Raw genomic sequence first — 21,076 nt, forward strand, 5'->3', positions numbered from 1 at the left:
ACACCCACCTCAGATCCACACAAGGTCATTTTCCTTGAGCTATTCCAGCTCAAGATTCATATGGAATTGTAGGGACTCGAGGCATCAGCACTGCAGTGACTTCTGCAGGAACAAAGGTCCAAAAACTCTGGAATTAAAAAAGCAGCACCAGCAGCCACCCAAGCTATGCCACCACAAAGCTCCACAAATCCCTCCCCTGGCTCAGGGCAGAGCTCACAGCAACGTTTTTAATCTTTCTTCTTGTACAAACATGGAGCAAAGTCCTGTTTTCACGCATTATGAGGATGCTCAGAGCAGAATTTTGCCTGTGGTACATGCTGGCTTCTCCACTCTTGATCAGAACTTGCTGCCTTTGACGTGCAGCGTATCCAGCAATTCATCTTTTCCCTTCACTTAGTTCCTATTCATCTCACAGAGTGTCTCTTGCTACAGAATCACTGACAGATTTATCTTGACTAGGAAAAATTTGCACACTGTAAAAAAAAAAAAACCAAACACCAAAACCAAACCTGTGCCTTTACATAAATTAGTCCAGTGCATTTCTTCTCATAAAAAGCCACTTTAACCCAGTTTCAGAAATAATTAGGCGTGGTCAAAGTTTAGTATCTGTATTTTTTAATCCTCACAGTAACTGTGAGCAACTTCCCAATATATCCCACATGGTCCTTGAGGTCATTCCATGGAAACGGTGTTGAAGCAATGCACCCATCATGTGGGGCTCACGGATTCCCCTCCAAAAAAATATGATTAAAAAAGTTCTGATATTCAAAATACAACCAGAAATCACATCTATTTAACAAAACCCCTCATTAAAATGATCGAATCACTGAGAGCCGGAATAGATATAAAACACTGAGGTTAATGGGAGTGACTTTAATTTTTGTCCCTTCCAAGTTGTATTTTCTTACACGTCCAGAAAAACACCGATGCCAAAATAAGATAAAGACAGACGTAGAAGGTTAAATAATTTATTCAGTGGTTTAATTTCAGTGAGAATTCTTCATTATAAATTTGCCCTATATACTATCTTTTGTTATATAGAAAAAAAAAAAAAAGAAAATAAGCCTGTGAAGGTACAGGGATCACCTGAAATACAGCTTGAGGTGCAGAAAGTGGATGTTTGATAAGGCTAGTCTTGCCACAAATGCCTTTGTTACATTTTTAATGAGATCAAACAGCAGTTGAAATTTCATTCCCAACACAGGATATCACAATAGTTTACAATAATAGAAATTTTTACCTACCTGCCCTTTCAAGGAATGCATTCCACTATCACCTCACAAATCAGCCAAATTCCTGTTACATGTACGAGTGGAACAGGGAACCACGGAGAATGAAGGCTGAGTCTGTTATGAAGCTCTTTCACTCCAGTTATTTTTATCAAACAAATTGAAGAGGTTTGGGGGTAGGAAGGTGGGAAAAAATATCATCTCTAAATACAGCTCCCATCCGCCCTGCAGTCAGGCTGTAATCAGAAATAAATAAGTACTTATCTTCAGAAAACTCCCGAGGCAAAGAATTGGTCTGGTATCGACAGAGCTCACGCACCAAACCCAGCTGGTTTTTTGTTGCCTCTTTCTTTCTCTCAGCTGTCCATCCAGCTTTATTTTCAGGCTCCCAGGCCTGCTAATTATTTGAGTCTCTGGAAAGATATTGCTGCAATTTACTCAAATAGCAATTCTGGAGCAACTTACTCGACAGAAACGTGGGTTTCCCTTCGTGCAAAGCTCAGTCAGGTGATGGTAACACGCTCACTTCCATCATCTTACCCGAACATGAGGAAAAGTTGTGGCTGCCCCTGGATCCCTGGAAGTGTCCAAGGCCAGGTGGGACAGGGCTTGGTGCAACCTGGGCTAGTGGAAGGTGTCCCTGCCCACGGCAGGGGGGTAAAACTTGGTGGTCTCTGAGGTCTCTTACAACCCAACCCATCCTGTGATTCGGTGAAGTTGCTCTGAGCAGCCAATTTCTCTGTGTCAGCCACAACATGAGGTTCAAGAAGCTGCTGCCTGCCATCCACACCTCTGAGGGTTGGTGAGATGAACACCAAAGCCTCCCTGTGCTGAAGAAAAATCAACCTTCCCATTCAGTGTGCCAGCTGACTCTTATTCAAGGAAGAGATGGAGAGCTGGTGTAGCACGGTTGGATTTGCAGGAAAGAATCTTTTTCAGTGCTGAAGAGTTATTTTAAGCCCAGGTCTTTGTCTCTTGCATTGATTACCGGGCCAGAACCAGCACGTGGGAGAAAAACGTTCTCAGAGTATTTCCAATGTCCTGCCAAGCATTTTCAGCCTCGACATGCTGCAAAAATAGTGGGCATTCACAATTATGTTACTCTGATTACCATCTTGTTCTTTTTATACATTTGATTTTACTTGATTTTAGCAGCTGCTGCCTCAGGTTGATTTAAAGTGAGAAACATACTCTTTCCACCATCTGATCTCTAATACTTTCTGCCACTTTGCAAGGGGGATGCAGCATAAATTGCTAAATCTTGTGGGTTGTGAGAGATCAGCTGCTAATTTGAGGCTGCTTTTGAGGGATGAATAACATTGTACGGAATAAATAGAATATGCATCACGTCATGCCTTCAGTGCTTGTTTATCCCATGGTGTGGCAAAATGTTTTTGTGTGCAAAAATGCAACCTAGTGGTATCCACCAGAACTTATGTGATACACCTTCACACCTCATAAATAAGCAGTTTTCCTGAAAGGGGAATCAGTCTACGTGGTACTTAACTTTGCTTTAAACACAATATTGTTGTGACAATTCTAGAGCAACGTAACAGCTGCTCCTCTGATTTTTACTGGCTGGGAAGGGATTTTCCTCCACCTCCAAGCCGAATTTTCTCCACAAACTTTACTATCTTAACTAAGTCATCTGAATTTTTTTTTGTTATGACTCACGTGTGGTACCTTCTCCATGAGACATACATTAAAGTGGATGGAAAAACCTGTCTCATCCCTACATAAGTACCATGTAAGTGCTTTTTTTCATGAATAGGGCATTTCATCTTTCATCTAGTGCTGAGTGGGTGAAAGGAAACATACACAGCTGCATCCTGAAAAGACAAACTCAGCATTAGAGTCTGTCGTTAAAGTTTCTTGTAAATTGAAACAAAAATCAGTCAACTAAAACTATTCATTGATGCCAAATCAAAACTGGGGCTTTGTTTCAGTACTTTAAAAAAAAACAACCGTGTTCCAAGCCTAGTAGCAACTTTTATAAATGTTCAACAACTTTAATTCTTTAAGCAATGACACATCAGATAAACCTCAGCCCATTAACCAAGAAACCACACGTTTGTTACAAAGTGAATTAGACTCAAAGTCTGAAGCGGAAAACCCAAAAAAAAGAGCTAAGTAGTCTCAAGAAACTTCTAATTAGTAATCTCTGTAAGAGTCACACAGTATCACCAGATAAAATTCTTGCAGGTTACTTCTGGCTGCACCTAATTAAGGAAAACCTTTCTGATATAATATCACTGTATTGCTTTCAGCTCCTGAGAAAAGTGTTTATTCTGCAGAAGTCGAGAACATTTACTTCCAAAGTCTCCTACCAGTATTCCCAAGTGTTTTTACTAACCAGCTTATAAGATGCTGCCATTCTTAAGACATTTCTGCAGGTTTATACTCTGGATTTTGCTGCCTATAAAGATATATGTCATTAGCAGAGCACACATTTGATATGGAACCCGGTGCCATTTGATAATGGATTAAACACTCATTACTGTCCTCTCCTATCTTTGGATCATCTCATCTGAAGAACAACACTTCTATCACAAACTTCAAAGAAATTCAAGTATCTTAATGCACTGATTTCCACTATGAGAGGAAAGAGGACATGCTGCACTCTTCCATCAGCCTCTCAAAAATATCCCAGCTCTTGATGCTATATCCATAACACGGTAAGATCTAGCCCAGGAATCTTGCAGATGCACAAAGACCCCAGTTAAAAACTGTAACAGCAAAAAAGGGAAAAAAAAAAAATCTATGCTATGTGTGGAGCCCGGTAAGTAAATACTGTAACATCCAGAACAACAATAAGGTAAATCTGTTCCTCAGCCACTGAATCGTTCACTGCCCTGACTTGGCTCTGTGTTCCTGCAGGTTCCACCCGTGTTTGGCTTCAGTTCGCTTGTTTTCCACTTGGAAGGAACACAACCACAAATACCTTTTCATGCTTTAGGTTGCACTTAGCTGGCCTGCAGATTGTAAACAAACAGGACGAAAATCTGAGAACGTTCTTTACTGAATTTCCATGAAAAGAAACCGGGGGGGGGGGGGGGGGAATAATTAAAAAAAAAAAATCATCAAAACCCCAACTCTGCATAATGATGAATGTACCAAGAGAAATTTGGCATGCACTCCCTCACACCCTGCCTCTTCTGCAACATTTTCTGCAATATAAAGACAACATTTAGCCCAGCAAACTAGATGGTCTTTATTTGTGGGCAGAGGCAATCTGAGGCAAGTGCTCCAAGAGACTTCTTTTTTTTTTTTCCCAGTGGATATGTTAATTATTTAACTTCTGTTGTAGGGAGACTGTCCCAAACTAACCTTCCACTCTCCCTCTACTTAAGCTGCAGAGGGGTCAAAATTAACTTTTTAGGGTCTTGCAGTGAGAAATTGGGAAAAAAAAAAAAAATAACCACTCTTGATGGAGGTCCCAGGTGGCACAAATGCCTAATTCCTTCTATCACATCCTGAGGCCAGGGTGCTCCATGGCTTGCTCTGTGAGACAAAGCACCTCGGGATGGACCAGAGAACACAGTTCTAAGGAGGAAGGGGGAAAAACTGTTCTCAGATGCTCTGCCCCAGCCAGAAAGCCCTCACTCCAATGAAAAATCCTTGTGTAGCAGGGCACGACTCAAAAGTGAACAGTGGGAGGTAAAATGAGGTTTTATTTTTAAACAGCAGTGCTTGTTGATATATTTGGTTCCAGACTAAGAGAGGAGGGCACAGAGTCGCTACAGGACTGCAATGGAAGCTGAAATCAGACCCAGTTCTGAGCTCAGGTTCCTCTTCTGGAAATAAACCATTTACTGAAGCAACTCACAGAAGAAATCTGAAGTGACACCAATTCCATCAACTGCAGTTGGCAGCCAGATTTTCAAGAACAGATGCACGGCTGTTAATGATAACCCAAAAAGCTTCGTTTCTAATGCAGAAAAGCTGAAGTAAGGGTGTTAACATTATAAAACTCTGCAGAGAACTGGAAGCATCTCCAGAATACACCCCACAAGATACTTTCTGAGGACTCATCACTCCAACTTTAGCAGAATTAACATATCTAACCAAAAAACGTTTCTGGCAAAATACCTCCCAAGTTTTGAAATGCATTTCCTTCTCTTCAATTTCCCTGTTGCAAATAGTGTTTACCTTGAGTCAAAGGCATGAATCTTTGATTTCATGAGATTAATGTAATAATTTGTTTTAGGCTGTTAATGCATTCCAAGCTCTCAGACACACAGGAGACTAAGATGGCATCAAGAGCATACAGATGCATTTGGAGGGTGGTTTTAATGTGATATAAACTAGAATTTCCTTAATTTGTGTCTGCAGCAGGGACTACACTGAAATAAAATCTTCTTAGGCTGTCTTAGGCTGCAAGAGATGGCTTCCAAGCCCATTTATTCTTTCTAAGCCCTTCTATATAATATAAATAATAACACTAAACAAAGCCCCTAAAGCCCTATCAAATAAGTGACAACAAAAGCATTCTAGGAAAGCAGTGCTCATTTCTCAAAAGTGACACATAGCAACTATAAAACAATGATAAATAAAATATGCATATTATAAACAGGTAACTGTAGAGAAATAGGCTGCATTTGTCAGCAGAAATGCTCGGTCCAGGTGATGCATCAAGCTGCAGATCCAGAGTCAAGGGGCCTGTTAGTGCCTCAGATCCAGGGAAATGTGGGAAATGGGTCTGTACTGAGCTGTTCTACCAATAACAGTATTGAGTTACAGGTGTTTCTGTAGTGGTCACCAAAAGGAGCTGTATGATTCTGGAAATAAGGCATTGTAGATGCTGGCCCGTGCTCAGTCTCCTTTAATACTTTCCACCCCCAAGAACACTGTTAAGAAAACACAGCAGGTGCCACCAAAAGCCATATCAATCACTGTCTTCTGCAAAGATCACTCCACACCCAAAGCCAAGGACAGCAACATGCAACGAAGTGCCAAGAAATGCCACATCTTCCATCAGAGCTTCGGGAACGTGACTCACCAGCAGCTTTGGACACTGCAACCCCTCCACCCTGCCTCATGTCCTCCACAGCAGGGCTCCCCCAAGAGCAACACTGCCCACATCCCCTCCCTCAGCTCTGCTTGCCCTGGCTTCAGCAGGAACAGCTCCAACATCCAGTCAGCAGCTTTATCATGGCATCTTGTTACAGCTGGAAAAGATCCCTAAGATCATCCAGCCCAACCATCAACCACTGCCACCATCACCACTAAATCATGATCACCACTTCATCACTGTCATCCCTGTGTGAGCTCCTGAACCTGGGCAAGGAGGCTGCCAGGCTGTTTTGGTTGAGTTTATTATTCATGAGGTGCTCAGGTGCTCTCCCCATGAAAATTAAGGGCAAAATAATTGTCCCCTGAGCTCATCTCCTTGCTTTTGCCTCCAAGGGGGAGTTGGCACCTCGAGTGTGATGACCCCCTTCTGCATCTCCAAAGTGCTTCAGGAGAGCAGGTCCTGATTTGCAGAGCTAGAACAGAGCTCCAAACCAGAATCAACAAGGGAAGGCACCCAGGGATCAGTTCTCTGGCCCTGAGGGGAAAAAAATGAAAGGCCAGGTTGGACAGGGCTGGGAACAGCCTGGTTTAGTGCAAGTGTCCCTGCCCATGGAAGGGGAAAAATTATATGAGCTTTAAGGTCCCTTCCAACCCAAACCATTCTGTGATTTTATCATTCTACTCTGTGAATAACTGAGTCAGTTCCGCTCCTTTTATAGGTTATTCCACCAGTATGTGGAGAAATCAGACATTCCAGAACCCATCCATCCCTGCTGTGTAAGAGAAATGGTATGTCTCACCACTGACTGTTTGATATAATTTACAATTTTCCTGCGTGTTTAAATCCTGAAAAATGCCTTCAGCATCCAAATCATTTATAATCAAAGTGAATTCAGAAGTTCAGAATAATCTATAAACTCAGAAAAATTCACGGTTCTTATCATTAAGTGAAAAAATAAATTATATGCTGATAACACACCTCAGTTTCCTTATTGCCTGACTCAGTGTTATAAATTACACTTTGATAATAATAGTAAATCAGAATGAAACCTTAAAATTATACTGGATCTCCTTCCTTTACATATGAAAACTTGCATTTGAAGTTATTCTTACTTTTCCTCCTTGTACAGGCCTAAGCTACACCAGCAGAACCGAGCTGGAGCAGACAAAATGTATCCTCCAAACATGAACATTGAAATACAACATATGTATGGCTTCACTAATCTTTTTTACACCTTCTGTCCAACCTGAAAACTAATTAAATGAGCAAATGCAGCAGTTTCATTGGACCCATTTGTGCTGTGTACTCAGGGGATGCCAGAATGGACTCAGATATACCTTGGAGTTTGGTTCTGGTTCTTGTGCATCAGAGCTTTGGGGCATAGAGGGTGTCAAGGCTGATGTCAGAGTGCTTTTCAGAGGTGCTTCTCAATTTGTGGGTGACAAAATGACACAGTACTGTTACCTGTACTACCGTGTGCCAAGGAAATTCACATCTCCTAACTCACCATTCAGAATCCCATAACAGGGGAACTGAGGGATTTCGAACGAAATTCAGTGTATTACACAAGATGGAAAGTCACAGGCAATCCAATTTCTAAATAAACCGAGGCAGACAGCACTGAATCTGACTTTCCCCAGGTAACCACATTAAACTGAGCGAATTTCAGCCTTTTCTAAAGCTCAGCAGGCAGAGAAAGTGAATTTTCCAAGCTTCCCAAGATGCAGTCACGCTCCCCATCCCAGAGCTGTTGCAGAATCTCCCTGCACCGCAGTGACAGTGAGCACTTTTTTGGGGCCAAAGCTGGCAGATGGCACTTTCAGGAGCAATGGTGCAAGACCTGCAGCGAGGAAATGAAACCCTCGGTCTGGTAAACAACTCTCAGTTAAGAACTGGAGCCCTCATTAATGTAACTGGTTTCATATGAGGTGCTAAAACTCTAATTCACCGCATTTAGAAGCCAGCACCTTTTTTATTAGTTAAGGAGTGTTTTGCTCACCTTTATTTTTGTTCAAGCACAGAAGAAAACAGGAGGGGGAAAGTGTGTCATATACTCTGCCTCCAGCTAGTGAGTGCCATGCTAAAGTGCATTTTTCACCTCAGATGAAAAATGGACTTAGGTAGCCTTTCAGCACAGCTGCTTCTGAGGACCCAAATGGAAAATAATTTGGAGAGCAACCCTCACATAATTCACTCAGAACAGTGGATTTACGTCCCCCAACCTGCTTGAGATCCACAGAGCGAGTATGACTCCATCCCAAACTGAAATCTGAGGGAGAAGACACATTTAAATGTAAAAACAAACTACAATGCTGCCACTGGGGGAAGGAAAAAATAAAATAAAAAAAACCCAAACCAAAAAAAAACAAACAACCAAACCACTGATCATTACCCTTCAGGAAATCACTCAATCTTCAGTCTTTCTGCTTCAAGTCCAGAAAATTAAATTTCCCCTTTCTAATGGTGCTGCCTTTGAGTACAGGCCAAAAAAATAAACAAGCACAAGGCTTCTGCGACCACGGGGAGCAGGATGAGGGTCTGCACCTCTGGCATCTCTGGTAATGGGAGGAAAAACACACCATGGAACACCAGGACCCAGATGAGGAGCCCTTTTCTCACTCTGGTTGGTGAGCAATCAGTCATCTCACCCTGCTGCCTGACACTGGTCATGCTCACTGGGGTGGGGATAAAAAGCTTTGCATCGGGTGCCAAGTGATGCTTTTCCACTTTGGAGATATATCCCCACCTGTCCATCTTTACTTCCACTTTTCTTTGAAGCCTTTAAACCCTGAGGATGAGCTACATCCCTCTGTAAGTGGATGCTGCTCTCTGATTTCAGTGTTCCTTCCCCTCTCTACATGTACTTCCACCTTGCTCTCAGTTCTCCATGACTTTAAAACTCCTCTCACTGCTTTTACCTTGGTTCAAGATGAATTATCTGTGTAAGCCATTAAAGTGTCTTTAATGGCAGAACAGTTCATAATAATAAAACCATCCTTTCCATAAAATGTACTGCCCCCCTTCGGAAAATGGAGTAAGCCTATTAATTATTTTCTTAAAGACTGAATCTCAAAATGGCACTGCTGACATTTGAGGCTCATAAAAAATACAAGTCTGTGTCTGTGAGATCTGTAAGAAAACAAGTTTATACGATCTATTTTAGGATGAAAATATTTATCAAGGAAGACAGTTGCCAATTAGGAACACAAACAGCAACAAAGCCACTTACAGTAAACTGTCTTTTTGGTTTTTTAATCTTTTCCATGCCAAGAGCATGTTTCTCCCCAGCAGAGTGGTGTACAAAATAAGTGACATCTGGTGGCTTTATGCTGTAATAGAATAAGGCACCTCATTTCAATGCTGTCAACCGATTCAATTTTTAGGTTTACTGCTTCTTAGCGAAGCTTTTTGGATGTTTTATTTACTTATTTTCACACAAATACTTCTGACACCCCTGGGCATCACAGTCCTTCTGCATGGTGACAACTGCTGTTATCTAATCCAAGTGGGATTGTCACACTCAAAAACAAGACTCCAAAAAGGAATTAGGAAGGGGATAAGAGAAGAGCACTAAGATTTAGCTGGGCAGCACCAGCGAGGATCAAACAGAGCCAGTTTGTAAGAAAAAGGCTGCAGAGAATTTTGCGAAAGAAAACCTTCACATACTCCAAGAATTCACACGCTCAAAGTAATTAATATCAACTCAGGCCCCTCTGGATTGTTTTTCATTAGATTTTAATTAAACACAAAAGAAACAGCTGCAGTTTTCATTCTGAGTTTAGCAGCAAGCTGGTGACTAAAACTTTTACAAATCTGAAGCAGCCTTTGCACTTTTTACACCTTATTGATCCTCAGCCACGGCCACATCTAATCCAGCCAAGCCTCCTGCACCTAAACCTGCAGCCCAGACATAAAGCAATTACAACTCCCCTTCAAACCCCTACAGCCAGAAATACATTTTTCTTTTAGAAAGCTGTAATCCTCTCTTGTATAATTAATAAACACACTGTCAGTCAGCTACAGTTAAAATTACAAAATTGCTGGCACTGCAGTTTCAAGGCTTGTAACACCAATTTCTGCGGTAATAAGTAGTTATGGGGGGGAAAAAAAAAGTCTGTAAGCACTATCTAACAGAAATGAGATGAAACATAAACAGACTCTAAATATTTATCAGCAGAGGAAGTTCAAAAATATCCCAGCAAAAACAAAGCGGATGGCAGGCTATATCCAGCCCGTTGAGGGTTCCTCGAAGGATGTGCAAGGAGGAACTTCATTTTCAGCTTGACATCGCTAAATCAAATTAATTCCTTCCTCCTATTCAACTGCTGCATAAAAATCCTTGATGCCAAAAGGACAAAAGCTAAAAATGTCCCCAAACCCTGGGCTGGATGCTGCAGTTGATGTAAAAGGTTGCCCAAAGCCCCATCCACGCCCTGCAGCAATGCAAGACTTTTAAATAAAGAGCTGGACTTTGGGGCTTTCCATCACTTTTAAGGCCTAAATATCCTCACCAGGAATGTCCACCTGCACGGTTGGCTTCCTTTAGCACTGAAAAAGGGGCTTCACATCTGCAATATCTCCATAAAAAGGGACCTCTGGGATAACACAGCTACTGATAGATGATTTCAAAGAGAAATATTATTTCCTCTTCACATTCCCTCATCCCCACCAGACATCACCCTCACCTTACGACCTCCTGGCTGAGCTAAATAACATATGCACAGAAAAATACAGCTGACTGACTTTAGCTCCAGCCACTCATCGTGAAGAAAACTTCTCAAGATCCCATTTCAATTTTATTTTTTTGAAACCCTGGCATGCTGAAGTCAGCAGGAAGACATTTCATTGACTTTAATGAAGCCAGAGGTTCATCCTGAGAATTGCCATTTGGAATGAACGCAGCATTTATATTATCTCATTTGAAACTTTCCAGTTCTTTTGTTAAATGCAACTTAATGATATTTGCTATTTCAGAATTATTTGCTAGCTTTGAAAATACAGAGGGAAGGTTATTAAGGTACTGCAGTGGAAAATGTTTAGTGATTATGGAAGGGTTATTCTCATTTCTGGGACAGGCAAGTATTTTTAACACATAAATATTCGTTGTCATAAAAAGTTTCTGTTCGTCATTCTGAAAAGCCTTAAAATTTAGGAATTGTAACAGTGCAACAAAAATCACTGTTGATATTCACATGTTTATCTGCATTTTCACAGTATATTTTGGTGGTTTGTGGATTGATTTTTTTTTAAATTTATTATACAATGTACTAGCACAGCAAGACAAAAACCTGGAACGCTGGGTAGATAACTACACCCACTTAATGGGTACCATTAAAAGAAAATGCTATCAAAACACAGCAGAGGCTTTTTATGCATTCCTCTGTATTACACCAAAATGAGTTATTGCAACGTTCCAGCCCTGATACCAAACCCCAAGAATACTCAGTTTTTAAAGCTGGATGCAGAAATGAGCAGCAGGTGATTAGAAGCCATCTAAGAGTTATTAATTTAAGCTAAAAGCTGCTCCCTCTCAAGCTCTGGAGTGTCACAGCCAAGCACTGCTCAGGTTTTCCAGCCCCACACTTTGGAGAGCAGAGGGCTCTGGATTTCTCCAAAACAACTGGAAAACATTTTGAGTGCTCCTAATTTGGAGCAGGCAGGTTCTGGCTCCCTCACACCTGTGAAAACCCAAAGCTGAATTAATCTGCCCTAAAGCAAGCTGAATCCACGTGGGATTTCCATGGATACCAATATCTATTCCATTTTACTATGCTCTGTATTTTTAATTTTGCTGATCTCCTTAGCAATGTTCAAAAATCTACTCTGAAAGGTTAAAAATTTCAGTATTTAAAATCAGCTGATGTTAAACATATTATTTCCTCTTTCCTCAGTGAGAGGATGAGCTTGGGTTCCTCTCTTCCCTTCTGTTCACCTCTCACATCTCATTTCTTGTTGAAACTGTTTTAAAGACGGTATAAATAGCTTTGCAAAGCAATTCTAATACGAAATGTCAAGTGCAATAGCGGTTTCACTCTGATTTATCCTTATCTGATCCTCAGGCAAGTTAATTCTCAACCTGAGAAACTGTTTTCAGAGCTTCATAATTCATGAAACTTTTCATCTGAATTATTTACTTTATGAATGGCTCTGATGAGTTGCTCAGGGTGTAAAGCTGTAGCACTCAGTGCTGAAGGGCTCAGGAAGAGGGGTTTTTTCCCTTTAAATGAAGGGCCCATCGTTGCATCTCGTGCTGTAATTTCCATGTTCGGTCTTTAACGCACAGCAGTGGTTTTATCTGATCTTTTACCTCTCGCAGTAGATGCAGTTACAACGCAGATGTCACGGTGTTCTCCCAGCCCAGGGAAACACAAACAAGCAGAGAGTCCCTGATCCCGAAGCACAACCTCACCGTGGGAACCAATGTTCCTTCAGGGGGCTGAACTGGGATCAAAACCTGATCACACAATCACAGAGCCACTGAGGATGGCAAAAACCTCTGAAATCATCAGGTCCAACCGACCTCCACCTTGTCACCAACCCAGAGCACTGAGTGACACGTCCAGTCGTTCTTGGAACACTACCGTGATTGTGACTCCACCACCTCCCTGGGCAGCTCCTTCCAATGCCTGACCACCCTTCCCATGAAGAAATTCCTCCTGATGTCCAATCTGAACCTCCTCTGGCACAGCTTGAGGCCATTTCCTCTTGTTCTGTCACTAACTGTCTGGGAGAAGAGACCGATTCCCACCTTGCTACAACCAAGAGTTGTATCCATCACCTTGCTGATGGACACATTCAACCTCCTCCCCTTCCACTTCAACAGCAGCATCCAAAATCCACTCCAGAAATGGCCCCAGGAGGTTTCCTCAGGCTTCAGCTTGACTGCTGAAGGACAAGCTGTACAGCAGCAGCCCTACAAATGGACTAAGGGGTGATGGGAGACAAGAAGAGGAGCACGATCACCAGCCTAACACAGTGAAACAATCCTGGAAAAATCTTGGAAATTTGAGATTTATTATCCACCGCACTTACTTAACATGATCTGTTCAGCATGATCTAATATCTACACAGCTCAGTCATAAGGCAAATTACAATTAAAAAGTAGCCAAAAATCAAAGAGGCCTGGAAGGAATATTAGATAAGGCATTTGACAGACTTGCAATGAAGTGTTGGTTTTAAGACCTGCTGAAGAATCTTCAGGAGATGGAGCTCCCCTGTGAGGAGCTGGCCCTGCAGGCAAACTCATCTCATTAGGTGATATTCTCCTAGTAAACTATTAAACCATCCTTTTCCTGCTATTTCTAGATTTACACAGACAAACCTCCTGGCTGCACCAGGCAAAGAGTCCTTCTTTAGATTAATAAATTCTGGCTCTTATGGACCATTATATCCTTGCACACCAAGGTTAATGCTGGGTTTTTACATTTTCTTCATATTATGGGCAAAACCTTCCAGAATCCTGATTTCTGTTCTTTTTTTCCAGAAGTCTTTCCTGCTTCTTGGTATGTCACTACTAATTTGGTGCCTGTTCTAAAGCACTTTCATTAAGTGCTTTTTTTCTCCACGCTGTTTCAAGACCTGAATTTCAACTGGGTGGGGTGGAGCATGTAAGGACATTCCCATCTTCTGTCACCTGAAATCATCCAATATTACAAATTCACCTCCAATGTCCTGCTCACCTTCAGAGCACTCTTCCAACACTACAATCACCAGGCTCCTTCCACCTTCAAAGTACACACTGTAGATAAATCTTTATTGTTTTTTCTATATATCTTACAGAGGTTTTCATTTTTCAAGGCAGTCTTACCTTGTTTTCTCTGGGTGACTTTGAACCCCACATTTTATCTCTCCTCTTGTTTGATCTCAGAGTTCTTCCCACTTACAACTCACCTGTAACTCAGTGACTGCCATTATTTGAAAGAAATGCTCTTCCCTGTATTCCATGTAACCCTGAGAAGTGACCAGTCAAACTTGTCAGGTTTAAGCCAAGGACCGACACATGCCAAAAAACTAATAATACAAAAGTCTTCTTCAATCTCATCAGTTTTTCTAATTTTATGGTAAGATAGCAGGGTACATTCACCCACACTGAACATCAAGGGTTTTTCACAGGAAATGATATCTCCTTGTGAAACTTATTTTTTTCCTACTGGAAGGCGTGAAGCAAATTAAAAAGATGTCAGTTCTAGTATTTTTGCTGTTTAGGGACAGATCTGCACTTTGTACAGTGAGGAACGACCTATCTTAGATACAGAGCTGGCACTGAAAAACCACATTATTTAGAAAATGGTGTGCAAATTTGATGAGTCCCAAAGATGGAACATTAAGTTTTAGAATAAAAAAATGTGTATTTAGTACTCCTTAGTGTTTATACCACTCTATCACAACATTTCTCCACGGAACTGTGTTCATTTCCACGGAAACCTGTAACACAGAAGGCAGCCACCTTGGGAGCCACGTGCCTCCCACCATCCCTAACGCTTCAGAGGCTTTCTGCAAATCAAATGGGAGAAGTTCACTGCCCCAGGAGCGCCAGAAATGTCTCTGGAGCTTATGGGTACTACCTCACTTCTGTCAAGTTCATCAGGAAATCAGCAGTCACTTCTGAGATGTGGAGAACAAGGGTTTCAGCCAGCTCAAACTACTGTGGGAATTCTAAGAAGCTGGATCAAGGAATGAGAAGAGGCAAGGCAATGGGTTGGGGTTGGAGTGTTGCTCCAGTCCAAGGAAGATCAGAGGCATGGAGCATCAATCCTATGAGCAAGGGCTGAGAGAGTTGGGGTTGCTCAGCCTGGAGAAGGGAAAGTTCTTGGGAGACCTTAGAGCCCCTTCCAGTGCAAAAAGGGGCTCCCAGAGAGCTGGAGAGGGACTTTGGACAAGAGCCTGGAGTGATAGCACAAGGGGGAATGGCTTCCCACTGCCAGAGGGCAGGATTAGATGGGATATTGGGAAGAAATTCTTCCCTGTGAAAGTGGTGAGACATTGGCACAGGTTGCCCAGAGAAGCTGAGGCTGCCCCATCCCTGGAAGTGTTTAAGTCCTGGCTGGATGGGGCTTGAAGCAACCTGGACCGGTTGAAAGTATCCCTGGCCATGACTTGTGGGGGGAACTAGTAGTTGTTTAAGGTCCCTTCCAACCCAAACCATTCTGTGAACATCCCATGACCTCTGGTGTGCTGCCACCAGGGGACAGAGGTAGAACATCAGGGCAGAGTGTGCCGTGGGCCACTCATTCCTACTCACATTCACCACCACATTCCCCACCACTGCTGCCTTGTCACTGCCATCAACCACCAGCACTCAACAGGACAATATCTTTCCCTCTGTTTCTCCTCACAAGGTGTCATGGACATCACCTGGTTATCTCCCCTGAGCGGACGCCGCACTCCTTAAAACCAGTGCTCCCAAACCACATTCAGCTGCTGCTTGAAACCAGGTGTAACGTAAATTAATAAATATTCCACGGGAAAGCTACATTAACTGCTTGCCCCTCAAGTGCTGTTTAGTGGCATGTCAGGCACAGCTGTGTAATCAAAGGATTACAGAGCTCCCATTGCTCCGTGCCTGCCGCACTCCCACCTCCTCGGGAGCTTTCCTGTCTCCCTCGCATGTAAAACCCAAATCCAGGAACCAGGACGGAATTGTAATCGTGTCTTTGAGCCCAGGGAGCACAGATGAACAGGCTGCAGGGACAAACAGCCAGTGTGAGCCTACAACACGTCTTCTGTGAGATACACGGACGGCCACACGTGTTTTTAAGAGATAGGTGAACAGTGCTATAGACAATTAGCTCATTTTGGTGAGATTGCAGTGTAAGTGGAGAGATGGGTGTTGTTCAGGCTGCTTTGAGATAAGGACTTGCAGAAGCTTACAGATCCCTTCCCCTCTCCTGAATAGCTGTATTTAGACTCCAGATCTGGCACCACACTTGGTCAGTAAGAAAAACAGGGCACTTCACTAAAAAACATGAATAAATAAGACATACTCATTTAAGGGGGAAAGCAGTGAAAAAACAATGCTCTCTTACTGGAAATCTACCTTGTTTTTCCACAGCACTTTGGATTCTTCCAGCTGAGCAGCGTAACTCCAGTCAAGGAGCATGGTGGGGATTTAAAATTACCCCTCACTGGGCGAGGTGTGGAGGGAAAGAGGAGAGTTAGGGGAGGAATGGAAGCCTGAAGACAGTGCTGAAAGAGCCCAGTTCAAACCAGGGGGCAGCTTCTGCAGCTCTCTAAGATGCTTGGAACAGAGTGTTCCACAGCAAGTATCCAGAGTAGCAGTGAGTGTTTAAACAGCGCATTTCCTTGGAGTTCCTGATCGTGGGATGTAACAGTAACTGTAGGAGTCATTAGGAGGGAGAGGGAGTTTATTGGCACCTGCTGATGTCGTGGCTTTCTTCGCCCTAGTGATGTATCTGTACTGAAAGAGAAATGCAGATGGGTGTTCTAACTTCCTAAAACAATTTGTTATATAGGTGAGATCAGTCCACTGCTGGCTCATCTCTGGAGCAAGTGCATCAGCACGCAATGGTAACACAATGCTGAGTTACAGCTCCTTAAGATTTTGCTCCACGGATGTATGAGGAGGCACTCAGGGTAGGAAAAGTGGTTGATTAAAAAAAGACTCCCCTAGTCAGCAGAGGAATCTGGCAACAAATCCTTCTTGGTGAAGGGACTTTAGTATCACACCTAACAATGGCTCATGATCTTGGCAGAGTTTGCTGTCATCCCCCAAACAACTTGATCTTAAATATACACAGATACTCTGAGAGATGCTTTAGTATTAGACCACAGTCCATCTTTAAAAACAATTTCAGTAACACCTGGGCTACCAGCATAAACTCTGCCCACTGAAACTCCCCATTCTCACAGAGCTCCTGACACAAGCTGCTTAAAATAATGTTAAAATATAATATAAGCACTATCTTATTTGCATCTCTATGCATCTCTATGATTATGCCTTCATAATCCTATCCTTGTTAATGGATTATATACCTTCATCCTTCCACTTAAACCACATGAAATAATTCAAATATGAGGGTCTGCTTCAACCTTCTCATTTATATGATTTCCAGGTACCCACTTTTAGTTTAGCAACAGAGATAAAATCCATTACTGTCTTCCACTGCGTTAGTGGAATTAAGTGTTTTGCCATGTAAATCTCCACTGTGTCATAATGTTCCTGTTACAAACCACCAAATAAAACACTCAGAATTTGAGATTAGCCCTCCTATTACAAAATCTGAACCATAAAACTATTTTGTTATTGATCTCAGAACTGCACAGTGACTTCACTCAGACACTGAATCTAAGTGCTATTAAAAAAAAAAAAAAAGAAAGAAAGTAGTTTCACAAGTAAATCTTCATACAAGTAGTTTCCTCTTTTCTGCATTCAAATTGATTTTCTTTCTTTTGGCACGTGAAGAGCCAGATGAATCCCTTGACTCAATGCCCAAGAGTGAAATGGCACCAGCAGCAGCAGCAGAGAAGCTCTCAGGGCAAGAGACGTGTGACAACATTTTAATCACTGACAAAAAAAAAAGGCTTCAAGACAGCTATTGCACTAATGTTTACTGTTTGTAAGTAATATTTACTATTTATAAGTGAGTATATATATTTATGTGTGTATAAAACACATATATCAATGTATGTAAACAGCATAGATATAAATATATATGTAGAGCTCACATAAATTATTGATGGAAATTTCCCTTTTTTGCCAGAGATCAAGTAGTCCCCAGTCAGTATCAACTGCAGTGCTGTTCAATCAGGTGTTTGTTTATCCAAATGAATGCATAAGATTTTCAGTTAAAAACATTTGCTCTTCGTGAACAGTTCCAGCAAACTTTGAGATTTAATCTGTGAGATTTAATCTGTGCTGTGCTCAAATGGCTACTCTGCTTCTTTTAGTCACAAAATACAAAAGGCACGTGTTTCTTCTACGGGACATGGTGATGGTGGGTTTTTTGGGCTGGCTAACAATTCAAGAAGTGAAACCATTCTGATGTCATATGCAAGGAAGTCAACGTGATGGGAACTTCAGGTCATAGAATGATATAATAAATAAAATTTTTTTTAAAAAAATCCATATCTGAAAGTTTGGTAGGTGTTTGGATGCACCATCCAAGCAATACTATCATCCATCCTACTAACCCACAAATCTGGCTGTGCCTAAGAAAGCCAAATGACTGCAGAGTACAGCTGTAGTATTACAATGAAGCAGCACGGGGGAAGAAAAGAAGACGAAAAAGGAAAAAAAGATCATATATGACACCGCCAAAGTTCAGCTGGTGAATTGTTGCTTAACAGACTCTGACCATAATAACCCGTCACTGAACCTTGCCTGCATTCTCAGCAGCTATGAAGCTATTTTTAACAGCCACCAGCTCGCATTTAAGAAATACCCCTCTTCACCTAAAAATATGCACCAGTGAATGGCAACATCCATCCACGGCTCGACTCTAGGTGGGATGCGCTGCCCGAATTGAACGGGTCTTTCAGAAAAGCCCCTTTTGCAAGTGTCTTCTCCCCCAAACCCAGCGCCATCAGCGGCCGCAGGGACCTGCCCAGCGCGGGCAGCCCGGCGAGGTGACACCATCTGCGGCACCTTTGTCACCGCTCCGTCCCCCCGGACCCTGCTCCGGGGCGCCTTCCCACGCAGTGCCCCCACCACCACATCCCGTCCCGCAGCACCGGGGAGCGCCCCGAGGTGCCCCAGCCCGCTGAGAACGGGGGACATTCGTGTATCCCCCCCCCGGCTTCATCCCAGGGGCACCCCCGCACCCGCGGAGCCGGAGGCAGCGGTGGGACCCCCGCACCCGCGGGGCTCCGCTCCCCGCGCTGCCCCCGGGGCTGCCCGCCCAACTTCCCGCAAAGTCCCGCCGCCTCCAAACTTGGGGAGTCGCGGCCTGGGGAGAGAGAGCACCCCCTTCCCATTTGCCTTCCTTCCCGCAGCGCCCATCCCCGCAGTTCCCGGCGCACCCACCTCTCCGGCTCGGCTCAGCTCGGCTCGGCTCGGCTCTGCCCCGCGCCCGCCGCCTCCGCCGGCTCTGCCCTGCGGGAGGGGGGCGGAGGACGAGGAGAAGGAGGAGGAGGAGGAGGAGGGAGGAGGAGGAGGAGGAGGAAGGGGGAGGGAGGGAGGGAGCAGCCCCGCCGCTCCCCGGCCGCGCTGCGCAGCCCGGGAGGCGGAGTGCTGCCGCTCGGCTCTGCCCCGCGGCTCCGCGGGGCGGGGGGGGTCCCCGGCGGTGCCCCCGGGGATGGTGGGGAGAGGGAGGGGGGCACGGACAGAGCCGTCCGGCCGCGGAGGAAGCGGCGCGGGGCCCCTCGGTGCGGGCGGGGAGGGATGCGGGGGTTCCCCCGGGCATCGCCCCCCGCGGCATCCCGGTCCTGCAGCACCGCCACAGCAGCGCCGGGTGGCATGGCTTGAGAGCCCTGGGGAGGAGAGGGACCTGTCGTGATCCATCCGAAAGGAATTCGGGCTGTCCCGAGCGGATGGCGTGTAGGTGGCACCGGCATCCCAAATCCGGGTGTGCAGGCAGAGGTCAGCCCGAGGAGAATCGGCTCAGATGCTGCCAGGACTCCGCGGTTGGAGCGAGTCAGACCTTCCTGCTGCACACCTTCCAGACCATCTACTGCCTGGGCCAGGCTCAAAATGGCAACAGACATGGGCTTAACCACAAACATGTGCTAAGAAGCCAAAATCTTCTACTCGGTGAATGAGAGGCTCATTCTCAAACAAGAGGATCATACCACATATTAATAAATATATACATATAAATTGGGTATATAAACTGTTAAAGTGACAGAGGGCAGGTTGAGATCAAATATTGGAAAGAAATTCTTGGCTGTGAGGGTGGGGAGGCCCTGGAACAGGTTGCCCAGAGAAGCTGTGGCTGTCCCATCCCTGGAAGTGCCCAAGGCCAGGTTGGGTGGGGCTTGGAGAAGCCTGGGCTAATGGAAGGTGTCCTTGCCCATGGCAGAGAGCTAGAACAAGATGGTCTTTAAGGTTCTCTCCAGCCCAAACTGTTGTATGATCCTATGAGGATAAATGTATATTTAAATGTATAGTCTGCTTATTAAGTTGTCCATGTGATATGTGCACATCCCTTCTGTGACAGAGCACGCACCATTGCACGTGAAGGTTTAATGCACTGCTAGCAAAGCCAGTGGTATCAGAAGAAGGAAAATTCTTCATATTTCCCTCCTAACACTGTTAGGCTTAAATGCTCGTGTTTAAGACTCAGCAATATTATTTCTAAGTTGGAGGTGACGAAGCATGAGCTAAACATGAAAGAACGGTGAATTATCTATTTTAGTACTTCCTTTTGTGATCAAGCCCATCTTTGGATTTAACTTTCAGAAGCATCTAAAACTCACACAGATTTGTGGGAAAATCTGTTTTGAAGTGAAACCATCCATAACTTAATAGTAAAATGCAAAACAGAAGCTTACAAATTACACAGCTCTGACTGGGAGCCAAACAGATTAAAGATTTCCAGCAGGGGATTGCACACCTGTAAGACCACGTATAAATAATTAAAAGGCAGACTTTAAAAGTCGCACGTGCACACATTTTCTACAGCACAGCGAATATATCTCTGTTCAGATCACATCTGACTCTCACCTAGGCTTTAGGTAAAAACCCACACAGAATAAAGCCCCCGAGTAGGTGAAACCTGTGATTTATAAAATACTCACGGCTATTCAGTTATTCTGGGTTAAATATGCTGCCCACCAAGGCTTTTTCCAGCCTCCTGGGGTGCTCTGAATAGAAATTATCCTTAGCCAGAGTTCTGTGTAATTATACTCCCTTCCTTTTTCTGGGTTTTTTTGGGGG

General features: G+C 43.7%; 1 protein-coding gene across 2 annotated transcripts in view; it reads right to left on the minus strand.

The window, feature by feature from the left end:
• Positions 1-19,264, minus strand: part of CHST15 (carbohydrate sulfotransferase 15) — a 47,537-nt gene extending 28,273 nt beyond the window's left edge. Inside the window, exon 1 of one of the 2 annotated variants that reach the window (XM_027890962.1) lies at positions 19,226-19,264. The gene's annotated coding sequence lies outside the window, so the exon portion shown is untranslated. Of the gene's footprint in view, positions 1-16,279; positions 16,314-19,225 lie in introns of those variants that run through there. The other variant, XM_027890963.1, reaches the window with a different exon arrangement.
• Positions 19,265-21,076: the final 1,812 nt, after the last annotated feature.

The sequence above is a fragment of the Empidonax traillii genome, unplaced genomic scaffold, assembly GCF_003031625.1.
Source record: "Empidonax traillii isolate 1590-97213 ecotype Southwest subspecies unplaced genomic scaffold, ASM303162v1 scaffold304:size641404, whole genome shotgun sequence".
In the NCBI taxonomy this organism is placed as follows: Eukaryota; Metazoa; Chordata; class Aves; order Passeriformes; family Tyrannidae; genus Empidonax; species Empidonax traillii.